This window comes from Aphidius gifuensis, linkage group LG6 (genome assembly GCF_014905175.1).
Source record: "Aphidius gifuensis isolate YNYX2018 linkage group LG6, ASM1490517v1, whole genome shotgun sequence".
In the NCBI taxonomy this organism is placed as follows: domain Eukaryota; kingdom Metazoa; phylum Arthropoda; class Insecta; order Hymenoptera; family Braconidae; genus Aphidius; species Aphidius gifuensis.
Genome location: NC_057793.1, coordinates 1,182,612 through 1,202,251, shown reverse-complemented (window position 1 = coordinate 1,202,251; position 19,640 = coordinate 1,182,612). Strand labels below are relative to the sequence as shown.

The window sequence follows — 19,640 nt, the reverse complement described above, 5'->3', positions numbered from 1 at the left end:
ATTTTAATTAAGAATTATAAAACCAATAATTAAAACTGTGATTTTAAAAGTTTTTAGCGTATTATTCTTGTATTGATAAAAAATTTTTACCCTTAAATCAAGCGTACAATTTTGAGGTACATTAAAGAATTTCAATTAGACATGGAATTGAAAAAAAAAAGAAAATTGGTACAAACTGTCTCCTAATTGTCGAATTATTCATTTTATTTTTAATGAACAATAATTTTTACTTATAATAATATTATTTTCATATTAATATTGCTTAATAATTCCATTAATTTTTGGACCAGGGGAACTTTTGCCACAAAACAGTTATGCCTATTTTTTTTTTCTGTATATATAAATATATTTTTATTATTTTAAGTCATATACCATTGTGCATCCAATATTGAGATATTAAAAAAAAAATCTTACCCACAATTGAAATGTAACAGTCAATTTTTGAAATTTGTATATAATATATGTTAATTACTATTACTATCACTCGCATTGTCTAGTTTTTATTATCATGTTTATTACTACGATAATATTTTTTATTAAATTATTTATATTTGAATTTATTGATTTTTGCATCTATTGTTTTTTTTTTCCAATAATAACCCCAAATATTTTCATGACTATTGCTTAAAATTATTTCTCTTGCAAGACATGTCGATACTGATAATGGATGATTCACTTGTTTTTATCATTATACTCAATGATTATAATATTTTTTTCTATATATGTTAATATTCAAACAAACAAAAACATCAAAATTAATTTTTTTCTCTTCTTGAATATTTAAAAATAAATAAATACTCAATTGAGTTTCCAATTATTTTGATTATAAGTAATTTAATGTATATTACTTATAAAAATATTATTAATAAATGAAAAGCATTGTAAAATTAACAATATAAGCTATCAATAATGAGTCATTATTAAGAGCTCATATTGTTATTATTAATGACTCATTGTGACAATAATTATGACTCAATAATGACAAAAACTATAAATATATATTGTAAAAAAAAAAAAAAAAAAAACCGTCATCATAATTTTGTTTGTATTAAAATATTTTGAACATGAAAAATATATTTTTTGAAGATCCATTTAAATATAAAATACTCTATGAGTATTCAGTAAGTAATATTTATTTTTAATGACTCATATATTTTAAGTTTTTATCTTTTATATTTATCGATAAGAAACCTACAAAGTTTGGAAGTATCGACTGATAAGAATAAAGGTGATTACTTGAGTCATCAATGCCACGAGAAAAAATAATTACTTATATTGATCAAGCTATGAATGTCACACGGTCATTAAAATTAGATTGATATTGAAAAAGACATTTTCAATTTTTATTTGAATTAAGGCATTACCAGTGCATATCTAGAGACCTCTTTTGGATGGCGTTTAGAAACATAATATTTCTATGAGTGCAAAAGAGATAAAAAAGAAGGAGAAAATCTTGTTTCTCACTTCCACTCAAGTATTTAAACAAAGACAAAAATTTATTTTTATTTATTGTAACATAAAAAGGTCTCGAAGCTCTATTAATTTTTATACCGAAAATTTCCTTTTTTTTTCTTTTATAAACCTCTAGTTTTTGGTAAATCTGCGTATTTTTTTCTTGAAATGGCTAACCAGGTATTGGAAGACTAAACTTGGCTCTCCATATAAGACCCTATGTTTAACCTCTAAAAAAGTAGTTGACTTTAACAATTAATTAAAAAATCATTAGTTAAGACAAAATTAACAAAAAATTCAAGAAAGTGTATTGTTATTTCAAGAAGTTACTGCAAAAATTCCAACAATACTTGTTCATTTTCTACCAGCACTGGTAATGCCTTAACGAATATTCTATTATCATAATAGAATGATTTATCACTTACCCCAGTTATGAAAATTGCTAAAAAAATGTAGCCGGCTCTTCACGTGATTTCTTTATCGTGGAAGTGATGGATGAGTCTAGTCAAGACCTCGTTAATAACAGGCACTTTTTGAATTTATATTAAAATAATTTTTTTGGATTGCACAAGGTGATGAAACTTTTTTTTAAAATGACGTGTGCTCTATTAATTGATGATTCTTAGTGAGGACAGAGCTACTGAGAGTTTGGAACTGAGTTTTTTCCCTTGAAGCCTATTTTTCCCCTTCCATGCGTCCCTTAAGCCACCGTACACTATGATACATGAAAAAAAAAAAGCCGAGCAAAGCCGAGTTCAGTTTGAGATAGCCGAGATAAAAAACCAACATGTCTGCCTTAGATAAAATAAAAAAATAAGAGGCATCCCGAAAAAACAATTATTTAATTTAAAAAAATAAATAAATAATTTTTATAAATAACTAATATAATAATAATAATTATAATTATTATTAATTTTTGTTTTTGATGTGTAAACATCTTTAGGCGCGGGTTGGGTTAGAGTAAAAGGAAAAAACATAGAGTTTAGACGTCAGATCCGGTAACGGATCTGGGCAGGAATCCATTTTCTGTTTGAAAATTACATGGCTGCCATAATTCTAAACATGGCTGCCGTAATTTTAAACATGGCGCCTCCATGATCCAAGCTTTGAACACTAGATACACTACACACACATTACACACAACTACATTTTTCAGTGGTATTTTGGCAATATATAGTAATTTCGAGTGATTTAAACGCGCGCGTGAATTAAACATTGTCGAGCGGGTGGATTAAATCACGGAGGCGCCATGTTTAGAATTATGGCAGCCATGTAAAAACGCAAACTTTTGCGTGTCGTGAGTTCGCACCCTCAGTCTACATTGCACCTTGCAGCGTCATGGTAATCGGTCGGTAACCGTTACCATCAGCCGTTCTGTAGTATAGATGAATTTAAATGCGCGTATTTATATATTTAATTTATTTATTATTATATATATATATGCGCCGTTGTATATTAATATACAAGTATTTTATTTGTATTTTTTAGTTATACTTGCATTTGTTAGGCGAAGTAAAGTTCATATTGTAGATATATATACATGCATATGCAAGTATTTTTCATTTACAAGATTAATATACCTATTATTATTGTTTATATAAAATAATATTTCCTAAATACAAAAGATAATATTGAATTATTATACAATAATAATTTATTTATAATATTGACTAATTTTATGTTTTAAAAAAAGAGAAATAGACATTGATGGTTGATGTGTTAGTTTGAAAGAGAAAATTATTATTGTAATTTATTGTACAGAAGAATTTCAGAAGATATTATCATAACCGAGACAACATGTTTTTTTATTCGGTTTTTATAGAAAATTTTCTCACGATTACGGGAAAAATACGGAAAAAATTCCTACGAATGCGCAGTGGTTAAAAATGGAGTTGAAATATGGAAAAAACGGCTATTTATCGGTTATAAATCGTGTAGTTATTGAAATAACGATTAATTCTCGAATTTAATAATGGCCATCAATGAATCTCGTCAAGTAAAAGTCGTCAACATAAAAAAATTCGATATCGCGAATAGTTTTCGAGTTATAATAACTTATATATTTCGATATATTAATTTTTTGTTGTTTAATATTAATAAAGGCAATCGATAAAACTCGCCAAGCTAAAAAAAAAGCCCAATGAAAATTTTTATATCTCGAATAGTTATCAAATTATCGATATTTTTTTTAAAATGTATACAATTTTTTTTTCTCAAAAAAAAAAGTCGAAATTTTTGTTTTTTTTTTCAAAAAAACTGCTAATTATTGATTGTCGCGTATTGTTAAGCACGAATATATATTTTTTTTTCGAAAATAATGAATATATCCAAGTTTTTTTTACTTGGTCGCTAGGTTTTTTACTTAGCTATATTTTTTACTTAGCTATTTTTTTTACTTAGCTATATTTTTTACTTAGCTATATTTATAGCCAAACACACAATATCTACATAATTTTACTTAGCTATATTTTTCCTTAGCTATATTTTTTACTTAGCTAGATATTTTTACTTAGCTATATTTTTTGCTTAGCTATTTTTTTCACTTAGCTATTTTTTACTTAGCTATATTTATAGCCAAACACACAATACCTACATAATTTTACCAGCTATATCTTTTACTTAGCTATATTTTTTACTTAGCTATTTTTTTTACTTAGCTATATATTTATAGCCAAACACACAATATATCTACATAATTTTACCAGCTATATTTTCAACTTAGCTATATTTTTAACTTAGCTATATTTTTTACTTAGCTATATTTTTTACTTAGCTATATTTTTTACTTAGCTATATTTTTTACTTAGCTTTATTTTTTTACTTAACTCTATTATATTATCAATTATGAAAAAAATTATCATTAACATTAGAAAGATATCGATAATTCGAAAACTATTCGCGCGATCAAAAAATTGTATTCGATTTTTTTTTCTCCTTGATGAGTTTAATCGACTTCCATTATTAAATGAATAAATAAAAAAAAATCGATATATCGAAATTTTAAAAAATATTGTATAACTTGAAAACTATTCGAGATATTGAAATTTTTTTAAAAACATTTTCTTCTCCCCGACGATCTCTATTGATTGCCATTATTAAATTTGAGAATAATTCGTTATTTCAATAACTATACGACATATAACCGATAAATAGCCGTTTTTTTTATATATTTCAACTTCATTTTTAACCACTTTGCGCATTCGTAGGAATTTTTCGTAGAAACACGCCGAAGATGTTTACACATAATAAACCCGCGAGTCTAGATGGCTCACAAAATTTTTTTTTATTATTTTATTATTTACGTATTGTTTTAAATTTATCTAATAATTTAACTTGCTGTAGTGCAGTTGGTGCTATTTGTTTATAAACTTTAATAATTATTTATAAAATTTTAAAGTGTTGTTTATTATTTATAAGTACTTTTAATAATTTATAAATATTATTTAATCATAAAATAATAAATAATAACGGTTGACATTAATTTAAACAATTATTATTTTAATCGTTAAATAAATTTTTGGGGTTATATTCATTAAATTATTTTACCAACAAAAAATAATTAAACAAATAAATTGTTAGTAATCTTATCAACAATGTTTATAATAATTAAGTGTCATAATAATAATCTGTGAACCAACTTGTCAATTTATAATACCAATTGTTATTTAACTACTGATAAATAAACATTCAACCAAGTTGTCATAATTATTATATGAAGAGAGCTAGCTGACAACAATTATCAACAACAACAACAACAACAACAACAACAACAAAGGTTTAATTTTATAATTATTTAAAAAAAAGTATAATATTTTTTATTTATCATGTTTTCATTATTTTTTTTGCAGATTAATTATATAATGACTGTTTGATGGTGTACAAATGGTACACATTATTGATAACATAAAAAATACATAAAAAAAGTGTTGAAAGTTTAATTAAAGAAGTTCAAGTAGAAATTCTATTGTATTCTACTGTATATAAAGAATATTGCTTTTTTTTTTTTCAATATATTGTTGTTACATTTAACTACAGACTTGGTGTACTTGGTAATATGTTTTATTTGTTACTACCCAATTGTTTTTTGATTAATAATACTTTGTTTATTTGTTTGGTAGGTTTTTTAAGTACTGCTGATGAAAGTAGTATTTGTAATCAAGGTAAATTAGATCAAGCAATGCCATTTCAATGAATTTATAATAATATACAAAATTTTAATGGTTAACCAAAAGACATAACATTATTTGGTCCTGGAGCTGCTATTGCTGGTTCAGCTGATTACATTCAGCCCTGTAGTAGCTATAACAGCTGATATTTTAATATCAAAAAGCTGTCAGTAATGATAATATTTGTAATGTTTAGTTTTCATTCATGCCTTGATAGTAAAAAAATGCTTACACATTTAATTGTTGCAATGGGAATAAAATGTATGTGAGCTTACTATCACATGTGTTATTGATACCTGGACATTGTATTATATCACCAATACATCATGTATCGTGTCAAACATAGCTTCATGAAGATTTTTATGATGAATTAAAATTATCCAAAACATCATAAACGAAAATGTTTACTGATAATAACGAGTGTCCAATATTTTTTGAAGTTTCAATGTGATTGAAAATTTTTCACATATGCAAATGATCAGTTCATGATTACCAGAAGATGTTGGATCAATGGCAGATAAAAAAGTTGTTGATTTAAGTAAATAAGATATTAATCAATCATTAATTCCAAAAAACTTACCATATCTTATTGTTGATTTTGGTAATTATGGTGGTTTTGCTCATTTAATTAAAGATAAAATGTTATTTTTAATTAAATTTGCACAAGTAATTATTCCCACAAGAATTTAGCTGTTTTTTATCAAGATATTGTTGCTAAATTCAAGTGCAGATTTGGTATACTTGGTAATTATATTATATTTGCTACTACCAACTTTGTAATACTTTTATAAATAATACTTTGTTTATTTCTTTAGTAGGTTTTTTTGATACTGCTGATGAAAGTAATATTTGTAATGATTGTAAATAGGATCAAGCAATGTCATTTTAATGAATTGATAATAATATACAAAATTTTAATGGTCAACCAAGAGACATAACATTATTTGGACCTGGTGCTGCTACACACAGCTGGTTCAGCTGATTACAGCCCGAGCAGCTGTTACAGCTGATATTTTCATATGTTGCTGGGAGCTGTTAGTAATGGTAATATTTGTAATGTTGTTTCGTAAATAAATGAATGATTATTAATTTTTAATGTTTTTTTTAGTATGTTGTTGACAAGTGGGTGTGATACAGGTTCTCATTCACCACGAGAAAGAACAGAGCAATAATAAATGTTGATATTGCTGATACATATAAATTTTATGATGAATTAAAAATTTATGTTAGAAAATGTTTTTGTTATATTCTTAACTTATCAACATTTGGTAAATTATTAAACAATATAAATAATATTAATTAAAAAATCATTTTAATTTATAAGACATATTTTTCTTTTTATTTATTTTTTTTTTCTTTCAGATAAAAAGAATGTGAATCAAATAATTGTAAATAAATCAATGTATTTGTCGTTGATTTGAATAATAAAAAATTTTATCTTTAATGTATAAAAATGAACAGGTAACTATTGAATATGTATATTCAAATTATAAAATAATTATATTGATTTATAATTAGAATATTTATTTATTTTAGGATATTGGAGGTTGTGAAGAATGAATATTTCTAAAAATTTTCATAATATTTTAAAATTATATATTTAACGTTTCTCAATGGTTTAATGGTTTAATCTATAAAAATATGTAATCTTTTCATAAACTTTGTAATCATCTACTTTTTAAACTTTTTAAAATACTTACTATAAATATGTAATTTTTTTATAAACTTTGTAATCATCTACTTTTTAAACTTTTTAAAATACTTACTATGAGATTCAACCGTCATTAAGATTTATTAAAAAATGATCAACCTGTGATCAATTCATATGCATTGCACTCTATAAATTTGCCAAGGCATTCGAGTTTTTGCATGGCCTTTAAGAATCAATTTAACGAGAGCATCAGTTGAAAAACATTTAAACAGTCTAGCTTTGCCTTCTTTTCCATATGCTGTTGGTAGTTGATTAAATCTGTCAACATTATGAGAGTTGAATAAAATAAAACTAGAATCTGTTGATAACATTCTTCCAAATGATAAAGTTCTCCCATTTCCAATAAATAAAAATCCGAATTGTTTTGTATCTTGTTGGTACATATCAATTGAATTGTTAACAGCATTTAGTACATTCATTTCTAAATTTTCTGTATATTCTCCTTCACCACATTGGTCAATTTCTAATGTCATTTCACGACCATTAATATTGATAGGAATACACAGGAGATCTTCAGGTTGAAGTTGACTATATTTTACTTGATTTATATTTTTACACTTCATATAAAATTGATCACCTTGAATTAATATTTGATCTAATAATATTTCAGTGATTTTGATACCAGGTTGCATCAAATTAACAATAGCATATGCAGCAATTGCTGTACACTGTGTATTTCGTCTATCTGCTGGGAAACGTTTTTTATCTCCCTGATGGAAACTTGCTGATCTAAACACAATAAAATCTACACCAGTGATTTTTGATAAATTTGGCTCGCCATATTTTGAATGTAAAATTGATGATTCTTGAGATGTTGTATCAGGTGGTATTTTCAGCTGTTTGTCTGGACTGAAATTACAATTTATTCTGGTATTATTTTCAACTTTTTCTTTGTCTTTTAAATTACCACTTCTTCGTTTCACTGGTTGGACATTAGGTTGTTTAATTTCTCGCCTCAATATCAGTGGTCTTGGCTGTAATTTAGCTGATATGATTTCATCCATCATCATAAATCTAATTTGTAGAATATCTTCAGCAGTGAATGAACAGCTCACATCTCTTGCAATATGATCTCCATACATACATACAAATACACCACAATCATCAAAATTTTTTTGCAGTGGTATATTTTTTGTTACTTGAACACACTCCCATTCACTAAATTCTTCCCATTCTTTTTTTTTTTTATTTCTGTATTCACATCCAAGATATTCAAACATTTTATTTAGTACGTGATCTTTTTTTCTGCCTAAACTGTCCCAGTAAGATATTTGTTTTTCATGAAAATTGACTGCACATAAAGACCAATGAGCATCTCCCATATTAATTGGAATCAACAAATGTTTTTTAGAAAAAATATCGATATTTTTAGTCCAACTTTGTACCCTTGAATAAGAAAAATCATAAAGTAAATTGAAAAACTGGAAACTAAAAACCTGTATTAATGGATCTCTGTTTTGAATAAGTTCAAAGTAAGCATCAACAATTTTATCGTTTAACCAAATATTTGGATTCAACCTTTTTAAATCAGAAGATGTCACTTTGTTTTTCAATGAGTTTTTAATCTCTTTGTCACCTGAGTCATTTAAATAAGTTAATGCCATGAATGAGGGTTTTAGGTCTAACAGCTGAATGCTTTCATTTGATACTGTTTGGTCTACTGGTTGACCTGCAGATTTGTCATTACTGTTGAAAGAAATTCCTTCTTGTGACATAATTTCCATCAAACTTAAATCTAAATTTGTGTCTTGAGAAATACAAACTGGGTCACTCTCTACATCACTTATATCCTCTGAGAAAAAAATTGGCTGATCGAACCCTAAATCATTATCAACTTCTTGAGACTCACATGTTAGATAGCTTTGACTTTGAGATGCTGCAGTTGATATATTTAAGTCACATTGTTTTTCTTCTAATTCATTTTTGTTGGAGCTAGATGGTGATGAAGTAAACAGTTTTCTACGAACATTAAACATTGGGCTTTTCTTTGCCATAGTTTCAGTTGCTTCTGATAACATTTCTTTTGTCATAGAATCAACGTTTACATCTTCTTTATCATTCTTTTCTAATATTTCCTCATTATAATCTTTCAAAATTATTCTCTTGACTTTGTCAAAGATACGTCTTGACATATCTGGAGTAATAGCATTCAAACATTCCTCCCAAATATGTTTTGATGTATTTTTTGAAAAATCATAATTAGGGCCAACACGTTTTTCGTATAGTTGTTTTATTAATCCCCAATATAATTCAATTGGATTATAATGACAGTGATATGGTGGAAGACGTAAAATTTTGTGGGGAGTATTTGCAGATACCCAATCATCAACAACAAACCTAGTTTTTATTTTTCTTTTTTCTTTTTGAATTAATGAATATAAAATTTTTTTTGTTTTTTTGGGATCAAATTCTACTTTACGATTCATCAACCACTTTATCATTTTTTCTTTTCTTGCATATTAGTATATTAGATTAGTATATCTAGCATTAGACGCACACTTGTATAACGCATGCGTAGTTTTAAAAATTGTTTCGTCACCTGTCGGGCTGTCGCAAATCGCAATCCAATGAAATTATTATCATAACAAAAAAAAAAAAAACAAGTTCTGGTTATAGATTGAGCACAGTTGGTAGTCCATATTGAATGTCACCAGAATGTTTAAAAGGGCAATGGTATGATCAAAGATCAGATGTATTTTCATTTGGTATTGATGTTTGTGAACTTATTGGACGTGTACCAGCTGATCCAGATGTATTATCACGTTCTGATTATCTTGCTGTTGCTGAATTATGTGCATCAGCTGATCCACCACCAGCATTTTTACAACTTGCGAAGCGAATTTTATTTATTTATTGAACAATTTAATTTTACTAGGTTCGAGTTGATTTTTCGTATTTCTATATGGCTCAAAAAAAAATATTTGTAAATAAAATTTTCATGAAATTATGCTTTGATTATATAAACAATACTTGAATATATTTATCCTGAGAGTTTTGGAATTTAATTTCAATTATTTTTTTTTTTTTTTTCGCAATTTCCGTTAACTTGCAGATAAAATTCGACAGACATTTTTCAAGATTTGATTTTTATAAAAAATCTCCTGGATAAACGCATCAGTAGATATTATTAAAATTTGTCAGATACATAGAGAAGGGTTTTAACTATTCTCAAAAAAAATTGAATCGCCAGCTATAAGCATTAATTTTCTTTAAATAATAGTTATTTTTTTTTTTTTTCATTTTTCTGTTGGAGGTAAAACAAAAACAGTATAAACCAATTAGAAATTTTTTTTAAGTATAATATTATTATATAAATGTGTATAAATAAAAAAACAATAATATAAGTCAGAATAATAATAATAACAATTATTTATAATTAATTAATGATAAAAAAAAATAATAATATTTTATCAAGCAATGTAGAGAAAAATTTGGATGAAAAAAAAAAAGTTAAAAAAAAAAAAAGAACTGTCATGTTGTGAATATCTATTTACAATAATTTTATATAAATTATATTTTAATTTACACTAAAAAAAAAAAGTTACTTATATCAATTATCTTCCTTGTAAAAAAAAAATATAATTTTTTTTGTCATGGATTTTATGTTTTTTTTTGCGTTAAATTTTAACGTTCTCGTTCTTGAAAATAATTTCGACGTCCTACTTCTTCTTCAGGAAGTAGAGGAATATATTTAGTTCGTGGATCATTTTTTCCAGAATAATGAAATGGAAATATCATTGATCTCAGTGTTCCTCTTTCAATATCATTAATTTTTTTATCTCCAACATAATCCGTCGATTTTCTATCATTATTTTCATTAACTCTACCAACTGGAATAAATTTCTTATCATTAATTTTACTACTAACAATTGTTGTACTTGGTAAATTATTATCCATTGATATACTTTCAACACTTGAATTTTTAATTACAACACTCCCATTATTATCAATTTTAACATTCAATTTATTAGCTTCAATTTTATCAACAATCGGCATCCAATCATTATCCTTTTCTTCAACTTTTTTATTATTATCATCATTCAATTTCGTGATCCATTTACCCTCAGTATTATCAGTCAACATGTATGAACTTGTTGAATTTTCAATACTCGAGTACTTCAACATCGTACCATTAATTGGTATCCAATTATTTTTCTCCAATACTGTATTTTTATTTCCTTCAACATGTTTAGCCAATGAACTTTTATTATTCTGATTAAATTTGCTCATATCATAGTTATCATTAGCATCACTCAATGATGGAAAATACCTTTGCCTATCCTGTCTTGAATTACTAATAAAACTCGGTGTATATTGTGATATAAGTGGCAATAATTTTTGCCTTGCATATTTTTCAGCTTGTGCCAATATACCAGCTAATCTTTCTGGCAAAAATTGCACAGTAAAACCTTGCAAAACTGTGTCATTATTTTGTTGTAACATTGTCTTTTCAATAGTATCATTAATTATAATTTTTACATCATCAATTGATCCTTCATTTGTATTTTGTCTTATTGAACGTGGACGTAGCAATGGCTCTGTTATTTCACCAAGTTTCATTGATCTTGATGTTTCTTTTTTATTATTAAATTGTAATACAGGTTCTTGTATTTCACTTGTTAATAATACAGTTGTTGTATCAATTAATTTTATTGGATTTATTGATGTTGTATGTACATAACTACCACCAGAAAAACCACGTCCACTTTCAATTTCTAAATTTTCCAATAAATTTTTATCATTATCATTTTATTATTATTTATATCAACAAATGACCATATTATTGAACTATCTTTTTTATCATTTTCATTTTTATTATTATCATTATTATTATTACCATCAGCATTATTATTATCATTAATTTTTTCATCATTAAAAAATCTAATATTTTGTTCTTTTGTATATGGACCAAAATTTTTAATTGGACGTTTATGTTCATTTTGTATTGTATCAATAAATCCATTGTTATTATCATAATTTTGACTTTTAACAAATGGTCCAATACCAGTCAATTTAAATTCATCATTTTTATTATTAATATTATTATTTGCTACAAATGAATTTGTTAAATTTGTATTTGTTGATAATGTTTGATTGTCAATTTCAATTGGTATTGTACATTCACTTGGATAAAGTGGTAAATATACTGGATGACCAGATTCAAGAATTAATCCACGACGACATACTGATAAACTTTTACCATAGCTATCAAGAATTGATACTTTATCAATGCTCCAACTAACTAAACCTGACGAAATCCATCCACTGTATGCTGTATATTTTACCTGTAAATTTAGGTAAATTAATTTTTGATTATAAAGTTAATTATTATAAATAATTGCTTACTTCAATTGCTTCTAAATCAACAACAACTGGATGTGGTACAACCATTTTATGTAGAATTGCACCAACAAGTAGCTCTTCATCATCTTTTTTAGTCATCGTAAATGTTTCATTAAAACCACCATTACCAACAAGTGTTACTTGTAATTTACCATAACTTCTTGCTGGTCTTTCACCACGATTATTAAATAATTTAATTTGATATTGATGAGCACAAAATGGTTCTTCTTCTCTAGTAACAAGATACAATTGTCCTCTTGCTGTTGATACATCAGAATAATAACTATATCACCACATGGTCTATCAATACCACATGGAAAACAATCACCTTGTAATAAACCATCATATCCTTTTTCACATGGAAATGCTGGAAAACGACATTTTGGACTAACTGAATCAGTAAATAATTTATATGCACGTCTATGATTGCAAAGTGAACGTCCCTCAATTGATCCAGCTATTTAAAAAAATATTAATTATAAATAAAAACAACAACAACAACAACAACAACACATTGAGGTGGTGGATAAAACATGATAGTGAAAATTTGTGTCGTATTGAAATGACCTACTTTCGGATCGATCAAACAGATTGGTTTTCCATTTGTTCACGTAGGTGGTTTGCTTTCTAATCAACTGATTTTTTTTTTTATTTTCTTTATATTTATTTTAATAATAAATATAAATATTAAATACTTACACCATATAAAATCAGATACAGCACCGACAAATAAATTTGAACATCCAGTTTGCATACGACCACCATTTGGATAAAAATCAACATCACCCATTGGTTGCCATGAACCAAGACCACCAAGTATTAATTGTTCACCATTACTATGTATAACATCAACAAATTGTGCATCTGTTTCATCAAGACGTGCACGTGGATCTTGTGATTCAAATAATGGACCAGCTGGATCAAGACCTACATCAAATTAAATTTATATAAAACACTTGTCAACTTGAATTTTTTATTTTCTTAATAGCTTTTTTATATATATGTTTTAGTTTTTTATGTGTGGCTTTGATAGAAAGTTTTGAAAGCAAACATTTTATTTTTTCATATCAAAAGGGATTCACCGGCTGATCAATTAAGAAATTTTTTTTTTTATATTTATGTCTATCAAAGTAAATAAAAATAAATATAAAAATACTATATTAATATTAAATAAAAATATATAATTTACTAGTGTTTTTATTTGATAGATAAATATTATATTTATTTTTTTTTTATATATTTTTTTTTTTACCTGTTATACGTGAAACATTTCCAAGTTCAGCACCAGCAAAACCAGCAACATGTGCACCAAGACTAAAACCAATTAAATGAACTCTTTCAAGTGGTACATTTAATCCTCTAATTAATTTTGCCAATTGACGTCCAACAAGTCTTGTGTTTGCTGCTGCTCTAACATAATTTGGTATTGCACTTCCTAAGCTCCAATCAACACAAACTAAATCAGAATAAAAAGAATCAAATAATTAATCAATTAGTTAATTAATTTTAAGAATTTGTTGATTTATTTTTTTACCAATGTTACAATCATGTGCTGACATTAGTGCAGATCTCATTTCATAAACCCATACATGATCACCAAATTGATTTTTTTTCGCTTTTAAATGATAAATGAAATTAAAAAAAAAAAAAACAATTCATAGCTATGTACCAAAATCAATAAGCTCACGTCGAAAAAGTATAAATGAACCAAATTTTTTATCTTTTCCTTTTTCTTAAGGAAAAATGAAAAATCAAATTAATTAAAAAATTTAGTTTATAAAATTTAACGTAAATTTGTAAGACTGCAAATTTAATATATAGAAATAATGATAAACAATTAGAATAAATAAATTATTAAATTATAAATTATAAAAAAATGATAAATTAATTGTTATTAATGGGACAAATGATAGAATTTCATGAATTAAATTAAATGCAATTGTAATTAGATTTTTTTTTCGATTGACGTGGGTGATAAATGATATCAAGATGCCAAGTTAACGATCAGCCAATGAATTAATGGTTAAGATCGGTACCTGATGAATAATAAATTGTTAAATATAAAGTGAATTAAAGTTTTTTTTTTTTTGAATATACAGTGGAGTGTGGAATGCGGTGCAAAATCGAATGAACATATCACAATCGAGTATGGCATATCGTGGCATTCGTTGACTGAAAGAAAAAATAATTAAAAAACAGAGAATATGAGACCGAAGATTAGAAAATAAAATCCATTATCTATGATACAAAAAGAAAAAAACGCATTTTATAAATTTAAAAAAATTATATAAATATATATTAATATAAACGAGTAAAATAATAATGAAAATTAACATGTATTTTAAGAAGAAGAAAAAGATAAAAATTAATAATAATTATTATAATTTATAAATAGTTTAGTAATCTGTCGAATTTACATGAATCATTTCTTCCATACACCTTTGATTATTCTAGATCTATACTAATACATAAATGTATATAATATTTACATGTAATAATTAATTCATATACTAAAAAACAAAAAAAAAATAATGAACGAATATATGAAATAATAAAACTTTACAAATATAAATTTAATTTTTACTGATAAATATAAATTAATGTAGTTATTATTTTAACTGTTATTATTTTTTCCTATTTAAAAAAATTACTTTATTTCAGCAAACTTCATACTGAAAGGTTTTGATTTTGTTATTACAAGCTTTTGATAAACGTAGCAACCACCCTAACTTTTTTTTATGTAAATATTAATTTAGTAATATATATTAGTTGTATTCATAAATATAAATAAATATAACGATACTTTTCTTTATTAAATATGAATATATATAGAACTTATTGAAAAGCTGTAATATAACTTTTGATCTACAAAGATAGGATAGAAACGACACAACTCAAATATTCATTCTAATGATTATTGTAGCAACGTGTTAGTATGAGGAAGAAAATGATAAAATATTAGTTATAAACAAATGCTAAAAAAATTCGACCCATCACATCACGAATAAAAATAGTGGTCAAGTGTCCTTTTTTATAATAGGACGAAAGGAGTATTCCAAATCGTCAACAATTGTGAGTATACTAATTTCGCAGCTATATAAATATATCATTGTCATAATTGTTTATCAATTAATTATCTAATTCTTTTATCAACCAAGATACAGATCATTATATAATCTGATATATAATCCACCAAAAATATTCGAGTTATCGATATGATTAAAATTTATAGTAATAAAAAAAAAAGTAATTTATTATTTTTATTTTATTGCAAATATTTAATACATTTTTTGAATACAAATTTATGACAATATTTTATTGTGTCATTCAATTTGAAAATAAAAAAAAAAAAACAAATTTACTTGAAGGTTTTTGAGTTACATTTAATGACTCATAATTTATTTTTTTTTTATAAACATGATTTTTCAAATATAAAATACATATGTGAAACATTATAAACACTTGAAATGTGAAATTATCAAAAGTGACAATATATTATTATTCTATTTCTTCATCGCATTCTACAATTCTGAAACCTGCACCTTTGGGTAATGATGTCAGACTGTTGTCTATGATACTAAGCAACTTAAATCGTGTTAAACCATCAAAACAACCTGACTCGAGATTTTGTAGCTCGTTAAAATCCAAATATAGTTTCTTAAGGTTTTCAAGACCATCAAACACACCTTTGGATAATGTTGTCAGACTGTTGTTTGTGATACTAAGCTGCTTGAGTTTTGTTAAACCATCGAAACAACCTGACTCGAGATTTTGTAGTTTGTTTGAATCCAAATATATTTCGTCAAGATTTTGAAGACCATCAAACACACCTTTGGATAATGTTGTCAGACTGTTGTTTGTGATACTAAGCTCCCTAAGTTGTCTTAAATCACCGAAACAACCTGACTCGAGAGTCTGCAGTCTGTTTGAATCCAAATATAGTTTCTCAAGATTTTTAAGACCATCAAACACACCTTTGGATAATGTTGTCAGATTGTTGCATTCGATACTAAGCCACTTAAGTTCCGATAAATCATCGAAACAACCTGACTCGAGATTCTGCAGATTGTTGGAATCCAAATATAGCTTCTTAAGATTTACAAGACCATCAAACACACCTTTGGATAATGTTGTCAGACTGTTGTTTATGATACTAAGCAACTTAAATTGTGTTAAACCATCGAAACAACCTGACTCGAGATTTTGTAGTTTGTTTGAACCCAAATATATTTCTTCAAGATTATGAAGACCATCAAACACACCTTTGGATAATGTTGTCAGACTGTTGTTTACGATATTGAGCGACTTAAGTTTCGATAAACCATCGAACGAACCTGACTCGAGATTCTGCAGTCTGTTTGAATCCAAACGTAGTGACTTAAGATTTTGTAGACCATCAAAGACACCTTTGGATAACGTTGTCAGACTGTTGTTTGGGATACTAAGCCACTTAAGTTCCGATAAACCATCGAAACAACCTGACTCGAGATTTTGTAGTTTGTTTGAATTCAAATATAGTTTCTCAAGGTTGTCAAGACCATCAAACACACCTTTGGATAATGTTGTCAGACTGTTGTTTGTGATACTAAGCTGCTTGAGTTTTGTTAAACCATCGAAACAACCTGACTCGAGACTTTGTAGTTCGTTTGAATCAAAATATATTTCGTCAAGATTTTGAAGACCATCAAACACACCTTTGGATAATGTTGTCAGACTGTTCTTTTTGATACTAAATCGCTTGAGTTTTGTTAAACCATCGAAACAACCTGACTCGAGATTTTGTAGTTTGTTTGCATCCAAATATATTTCGTTAAGATTTTTAAGACCATCCAACACACATGTGGATAATGTTGTCAGACTGTTGTATTTGATACTAAGCAGCATAAGTTGTGATAAACCATCGAAACAACCTGACTCGAGATTCTGCAGATTGTTTGATTCCAAATATAGTGTTTCAAGATTTTGAAGACCATCAAACACACCTTTGGATAATGTTGTCAGACGGTTGATGTCGATACAAAGCAGCTTAAGTTGTGATAAACCATCGAACGAACCTGACTCGAGATATTGTAGATTGTTAAAACCCAAATATAGTATCTCAAGATTTTGAAGACCATCAAACACACCTTTGGATAATGTTGTCAGACTGTTATTTCGGATATCGAGCCCCTCGAGTAGTGTTAAACCATCAAAACAACCTGACTCGAGATTCTGCAGTTTGTTTGAATCCAAATCTAGTACTTTAAGCTTTTGAAGACCATCAAACACACCTTTGGATAATGTTGTCAGACTGTTGTTTCTGATACTAAGCGACTCGAGTTTAGATAAACCATCGAACCAACCTGACTCGAGATTTTGTAGTTGGTTTCCATCCAAATATATTTCGTTAAGATTTTTAAGACCATCCAACACACTTTTGGATAATGTTGTCAGCCTGTTGTATTTGATACTAAGCAGCATAAGTTGTGATAAACCATCGAAACAACCTGACTCGAGATTATGCAGTTTGTCTGAATCCAAATATAGTTTCTTAAGGTTTTCAAGACCATCAAACACACCTTTGGATAATGTTGTCAGACTGTTGTTTCTGATACCAAGCGTCTTGTTTTAGATAAACCATCGAAACAACCTGACTCGAGATTTTGTAGTTTGTTTAAACCTAAATATAGCCCCTCAAGATTTTGAAGACCATTAAATACACTTTTAGATAATGTTGTCAGACTGTTGTGTTTTGATACTAAGACTTAAGTTTCGTGATAAACCATCGAAAGACCCTGACTCGAGATTTTGTAGTCTGTTTGAATCCAAATGTAGTAAGTCAAGATTTTGAAGACCATCAAACACACCTTTGGATAAAGTTGCAGACTGTTGTTTGTGATAAAAGACTTGAGTTTAGATAAACCATCGAAACAACCTGACTCGAGATTCTGCAGATTGTTTGAATCCAAATATAGTTTCTCAAGGTTGTCAAGACCATCAAACACACCTTTGGATAATGTTGTCAGACTGTTTTTGCTGATATCAAGCTGCGTGAGTTTCGATAAACCATCGAACAAACCTGCCTTGAGATTCAGATTGTTTGAATACAAATTTAGTGTTTCAAGATTTTGAAGACCATCAAACACACCTTTGGATAATGTTGTCAGACTGTTGTCGCTGATAATAAGTGTCTTGAGTAGCCTTAAACCATTGAAGCACCCTGGCTCGAGATATTGTAGATTGTTTGAATCCAAATATAGTGTTTCAAGATTTTGAAGACCATCAAACACACTTTTGGATAATGTTGTCAGACTGTTGTAGCTGATATTAGGTCGTTCAAGTCGTGATAAACCATTAAAGCACCCTGACTCGAGATTTTGTAGTTCATTCGAACCTAAATCAAGAAGTCGAAGCTTTTTCAAACTACTAAATATATCTTTCGATAAAAATGTGAGATTGTTGTTGTTGATATCAAGAGTATGTAGGCTTAATAAATCATCAAAAATACCTAGCTCAAGGTAACTCAGTTCGTTTGAATTTAAGCATAGCTTATGTAGATCTTGTAGACCATTAAATATATCTTTTGATAATGCTATCAGTTTGTTTTCGCTGAGATCAAGTTCTGTGAGTTGTAATAAATCATAGAAAATACTCGGCTCTAGATATCTTAGTTCGTTGGACTCTATTCGTAACTTACGAAGATCATCAAGAGGTTTGAAGATATCTTTTGGTAGTTCTGTTAGCTTGTTACCACTTATATCTAATTTTTTAAGCTGAAGATTCTCGAGGCCATGAAATAAATCTCTTGGAAGAAGAGTTAATGCTTTCCGAGAAATGTTTACTTCACATTTTTCTGCATTGTTACACAGCAACTCATAAATTTCTGGATCATAATAAGGTGACTCTTGGTTACAAAAGTATTTATTATGGCCTTCAATAGTTGGAGTTGAAATATTTGTATCCATAACTAAAACATGAAGAAATATGTG

At 27.2% G+C, this 19,640-nt stretch overlaps 1 pseudogene; it reads right to left on the bottom strand.

Moving 5' to 3' along the window:
* Positions 1-10,953: 10,953 nt before the first annotated feature.
* On the bottom strand, positions 10,954-18,132 carry LOC122859645 (annotated as a pseudogene).
* Positions 18,133-19,640: the final 1,508 nt, after the last annotated feature.